At 33.8% G+C, this 6224-nt stretch overlaps 1 pseudogene; it reads right to left on the bottom strand.

The window, feature by feature from the left end:
- Window positions 1–3449: 3449 nt before the first annotated feature.
- On the bottom strand, window positions 3450–5345 carry LOC136066530 (3-oxo-Delta(4,5)-steroid 5-beta-reductase-like; annotated as a pseudogene).
- Between the last annotated feature and the right edge of the window lie 879 nt (window positions 5346–6224).

The following is a 6224-nucleotide window of genomic DNA, read 5'->3' as shown; positions in this document are numbered from 1 at the left end:
TGACAAATTCGATTGTTTTTTTGGGTACTAAATCTATAAAACTCAATATTGACCCAAAGGAGACTATTAGCTATCGGTGTACCTCTTCCGCCTATAAGATAAACCAAGCAATAAAATTGAGAAGCAATACACGTGTATTGATATAACATTAATCTATGCCAATTGGCATGACATAAAACATAGCAATATGTGTATAAATCCAACAATAGGGTAAGATCAAACTGTAACCATGTTTTAAGAACCAGAAATGTCAAAAAATTGAAAAAGGGTCTAGTTTCCAATTTTTACTGATTTTGGCCCGTTTTACCCGACCGGTTTAGACATAAGCAACATCAATTTCCAAGGAATTTATTGTAATCATGCTATCCCTAGCTCCTAAGAAGGTTTGGGGTGAAGCAGCTTTCACCATTGTGTATGTAATGAAATGAATAGAATTCCTCCTTAACAGCCATAGGTGGAATTTCACCTTTTGAGATGCTCTACAAAATTCCTCCAAATCATTCTGAACTTCGCTGTGTTAATTTCGCTCCATTTGTTTTGTCCTTCTCCCCAAAGTTGAAAATGAAAAATTATCTAAATGAGCTACTATTTATGTGTTTATAAGCTATGGTATTGTGGAAAAAAAGGACATTAGTGTTATATATGTTGTTCATGTTGTCAGATAATCCATGATATTACTATGCACAGTCCATTTTACAGTTGTCCTTTGACGTGCGTGGGATAATGCACAAAGGACTATTATTATCTTGTTCATCTAAGCTCGAGTTTAATGCTTAATCTGTAGTTGTTTACTCCTTAACTGAAGCAGAATATTGAGCTTTAGCTTACGCTACTTCAAAAGTTATTTGGCTTCAATGTTTACTCAAAGTGATAAAGGGGTTTTGTTTCTATTCTTACTCCGCTTTATTTTGATAGCAAGGTCATGGTCTAAACAACACATAATGATGTCTTTCATGATCGCACCAAACACGTCAAGATAACATGACATTTTTCGTCACTGCATGCGTGAAGGAGTCATTGTCACGCCTTTCATTACTTCACAGTTACAAGTTGCAAACTTTTTTTTGATGAAGTCTCAATCCACCACTCACCTTCTCTACTTAGTATCTAAATTAGTTACCAGCAGCAAGTGTGGTGCAGCTGTAGGTAGCCCTGAAAAAACCTCATCACGACTAAGTGTCAAGAGGTTGCTGTTTTGAGTACTAGCATTGACTCATACTAACGAGATCAAATAGTGGCACATCTTGTGTGCTGGTGGTACTCACGAGCTTATCAAAAGCCCAAATGACAATATACCATAAGGTGTGGAGCAATGATTACACACAATACGTGCGAGCTCCCTGTTTCATTTTTTCTCAAAAAATTGTAATAATTTTTTTTTTTTTTTTTTTTTTTTAATTTGTGGAATAGCTGGATAGGTGGCCAATTAGGGTCATAATATTTGGCTAGCGCTTTTGTAGATTGTAATTGTGTTTCAAACCCTAGTGATGAAAATGGTACAAAGTGGCAAAACAACTCAGTTTCACTGGAGATGAACTGATGAGCTGTTTTTTTTTTTTTTTTTTTTTTTCGTTGAAGCTTTGGTCTGAACTGTGAGACCGATGATGGTACTCAAACCCAGGTGGTTCGACCTTGGTTCATATGGTTCACTGAATTTTTGTGTAGAGCGGGTTTTTAGAGTAAAAGAACTAAAACTAAGAAAAGAGTCAAAGACTCATCTGTGGGCTTAAGGTGGGTTGCATATCAGGTCAATTGTAGATTTACTGGTGGTGTTGTGTTTATGATGGTGTAATTTTTTGAGTATGAAGAAGAAGAATGCACAGAAACACAGTCATCTCTGCCAACAACGCCAAAGTAAGCAAGAGGGAATGGTTTTTTCTTTCCCCCCTTTTAAATAAGGAATGAGCAAAGTTTTGAATTTTTTTCTTTAGATAATTGTTAAAAACTATGGCTCCATTTGGTACATTTACTCAAACATATGTTTTTAGTTTTTAAATAGTATTATACGTATTTTCACACACTTTTTCACTCACACATATTTTCAAACACATATTTTTAATTTTTAAATACACGTACCAAACACCCCTATATGTTTATCATAAGTTGATGAATATCCAGTTAATTTAAGTTAGTAATATTTAAAATCTATCACTAATCATTAATAGAATTTTAACTTTAAAAAGAAAATAAAACTAACCGGATGAGGAGGGGGGTCAAAAGAATATCTACTTGATTTCTTTCTAAAAAAATGGGATAACTCATATAGAAGTCCATATATTTCAACTTTTTCCAAAAAAAATTGAGGGGGTAGGGCCCCCTNATTTTTTTTTTTTTTTTTTTTTTGTAATTTCATTATTGATTTTCTTCATAATTAATTACTTTTTACTTTATCTAACATGTTATATTTTATTCCTAAAGTTGTATATATTGCATGAGTTTGGTTTGATTTTTTTTCCTTTGACTTTTTAACGTATTTGCTTATGTATAGGTTTTTAAAAGCCTTAATATTTTTATTAAGTGAAAATATAATTTTGCCAACTTTAAAAAAAAAAAAAATCCAAAAGCGCAATAAGTTATAAGTGTTTAAGTTTATTTCATGTTTCATATATAACATGTATAAAATTTTACGAAATTATTATACTTATGAACTAGTATTAATTTTCTGACTATGACCTTAATAATTTATATACTATTCCATTCTTTTTTTTATTTGTATTGAAAGAAATACAAAAAAAAGTAGTTATTCAGAATATTAAAGTTTTTTTTATGTGAAAACAACATGGCAGATTCTAGGTTAACCTAACTTGTCAAAGACTGGGAAAGGTTCATATAGTAATAACAATCCATAAGTTTATGGCCCATACCCAATCTCACTTGAATTCAATTAGGTCTAACCTGAACTCAGTTAACCCAACTCGAGGTCTAGTTGCGGGGCAAGTAGTCCTCCAAAAGTTTGAATATATCTTTTTAATATACGGAAAACCCTAATTTAAAAGAAAATCAAATCTCCTTTTAATTACAATCCTAAAATTACAATTAAACAAAACCTATGATCTCCCCAAGCAATTAAATGTTCAGAACCTAAAATTGGGTACCTTAATTTCATATAATAGCCTTCTATTTGATTTGAAAACGTGATCAGATGATCAAAAGTACAAATTTAAAGTAATAAATCTCATAAATATAGACTTTTTTTCTTCGAGAACACCTTAACGTGGCTATAATTTGACAAAATTTAGAGTATAACTATAACCAGTTTTGATTTAGAGCATTTTGGCATATTTTTTTGTTCAAGTGTAAAATAGTAAATGTAAACAAGCGCGGTATGAAAGATATTTTCAACTAAACCAATATCGTATAAAGAGAAGTCAGAAGCTCATATAAGCAAAATTCTATAAAGTATACATACTTTTCTAATATAATGAAGAACTAATAATGAAGAAAGTTCATTTACCAAAAAAATAAATATATATAATGAAGAATGTTCTTCACCTCTGGATAATACAACAATAGTAGAATCTTACACCAAGTGAAACTTCAATCTGAGAAATTATTTTATTACATTCTTTGCAATCATGATTTCGTAACTAGGGTATTATTTTCATGTCTCTTAATCGCCCCACCCACAGGCCAATACTCTTCAATGTATTGGCATACCCAAAAAACCCAAACTCACGACTCTTGTTCATGCTACAAACATGTGGAAAATCAAAATGCAAAGCTGCATTGGTTGCCTCTGGACAAACAATTTCCTCCATGTTGGTCTTATAGAGCCCATACTTTTCAACGATCTCATCCCACACCCTTCCCTTCTTCTTCATCATCCCAACCCAATCAAACTTTTCATTCTCATCAAATGGCATAAACTCAACATCAAACCTCACAAAACACCTTCCATAAGCTCTTCCACGTATAAACATCACCATTGGTGCAATTAAAGGCTTGGTTCTTGGCTCTTTCCGTTACCGCAGCCCAAATTTGTTGCTCTGCTAACACACGTGCATCTGACATGTCACAGAAATTCTCCCATGTGTATTTTGTGCCTGTTAGAATTATTATTATGTGATTAAACTCATCATCTCTTAATACCAAAAATTTATCATGATATTAAAGCAAAAAGTCATGAGTTTGATCTTTGTTTATACTTTGCATCTCATTTAAATTGTTTAAAAATTTCATGTGCTGTGCTCTATTTATTAAGGGAGAGTAGTAGAATTATAATTAAATACCTGGGTACCGAAAGGGCAAGCCTTGGTATTTACAGATAGTAGCATACACGCATAGAGTCAGCAATGCATTGTAGAAGCTCCTTGAGGATGCACCAGCTATTCTAGAAGAACGGTGCACAGAATATGAGAATGATGGAGAGTATGAAGCCAAAAGGTCTTCTAAGGCATAATAGAAGTTAGGGTAGGGTAGTCGAGGCATGTCCTCATGAAATGGAGGTTCATGATGCACAAGTTGGGTTCCAAGAACTGGATCAAAGATCGGACCCATGTAATGTTTGGTTCCGGTTTGCAATGTTATATGACATAGCCGTGAAGGTGTGGCTGATTTGAGAGCTTTGATAACATTTTCAAGCATGGTAGAGTTGGCAACAATGTTAGATTCTTCGTTTTCACGGACTTGGATTGCTACCCAAAAGACATGGGTGATTTCATGGGCTATTGGGGCTAGATGTTTGAGTGTGTCATCAAAGTCTAAGGCGTCAAAAGTTATGTAATGGTCAGGGGTGGAGGAAGGGAACCATGTCGGCTTCGGGCGGCGAGCTGAGCCGTAGACTTTCCAGGGACCACCAAGGGCTGTTGGACTCTTTAAAGCTTCAGCCAAGCTCAACCCTACCATGCCTGTCACTCCCACAACCAGTGCTACTGGTGTGTTAGTGGTAGGGACCTCTTGCTCCATGAGAGGGAGAGAGAGTTTGATCTATTGGATTTGGGATAAGATATGAGTGGTGGAAGGCGTTGTTGTTTTTATATGGTGTTTGTTTGGCGTCAAAAACTCAAAGAGAAATTTCATATGGTTGCTATCTGAATTGGCTTTAGTAATCAGAGAGATTTTTATAACCTTTTTTTTTTTTTTTTTTTTTTTTTGAGAAAGGAGATTTTTATAACCTGATCTAAAAATGATAGAAAAATGAAATGAGCCTAGTAAGTGAATGATGTACAAAGACGGAGTTATATACCAGTCAGTCAGGTCCGGTAAAAAGCCCTAAAACCGGTTAAAAACCAAGAAAATGGGTCAAAAATTAGGGTTGAACTGGGAATTTAAAAAAAAGAGTTCAGTGATCGGTTTGGTTTTTAAAAGTACGGTTCTCGCGGTTCTCACGGTTCCTTCTTTTTCAGCAAATAGCTCCTTTAAATAATAATTAGCATATTAAGTTTCAAAACAAAGCAAGCAAATAACAGAAAACAAAGGGAATAGAAAAAGAAAGGGAAAATGCAATGTGTATAAGTATCCTTCCTTTATTTGGCCAGTGATTTTGGCAAATACTTGGTCTTTGCATAATAAAAAAATTAAAATTAAAAAAAAAAAAAAAAAAAAAGTTAAGAAAAGAGGGTTTAAGCCATTTGGTGTTCTTTCCTAAGGATGCTCGTCTGTGCTTACGACTAGGGATTTAATTATGAGGTCTCTTATTAAGGCGAAATGCCAATTTTTATGTTTTATTGGAAAAATATTAGCTAGTGAAAGATCCATTGTGCTTAAGCTTTTCTGAAGCCCAAGTGATCATTTCGGTAGGACAACTTTCATGTGCATGGTCAGTTTAATGGGCCGTTAGAGCTACTAAAACACACCATTGGGACTCTTCAAACCAACATTCCGAAGCTTGTTTCTCAAAATATATGTACATTCCGAAGCTTTTCCTATGAAAACCCATTTAACCAAACTGAGTTTAGTAATTAGCAAAGGAAAAGGAGCGTATGGCCCTAATTGTGAGTGGAAAGATTCCTTTAATCTGAAAATTTGAACAAAGTTACGTACGGCAGAATTCAGAACTAATAACTTGACATCTTTAGAAAGGAAGAGCGTAATTGAGGGTAATAAGTGCTCATGATTGATAACTGTTGAAAATATTTTAGTGAATAAATAAGTTTTGATACATAAATAATTTTTCAAATAATTAGCAAGAACATAAAATAAAAAAGAGTTTAGAACAATCTCATAATACTATAGAATCCCGCTATAAAAGCGTTGTCACTAAAGGTTGATTCGTGTCATCCAAA

Source organism: Quercus suber, unplaced genomic scaffold (assembly GCF_002906115.3).
Source record: "Quercus suber isolate HL8 unplaced genomic scaffold, Cork oak 2.0 scaffold_38, whole genome shotgun sequence".
Lineage (NCBI taxonomy): Eukaryota > Viridiplantae > Streptophyta > Magnoliopsida > Fagales > Fagaceae > Quercus > Quercus suber.
The sequence above is the reverse complement of the archived record's forward strand: the minus strand, read 5'-3'. Positions and strand labels throughout refer to the sequence as shown.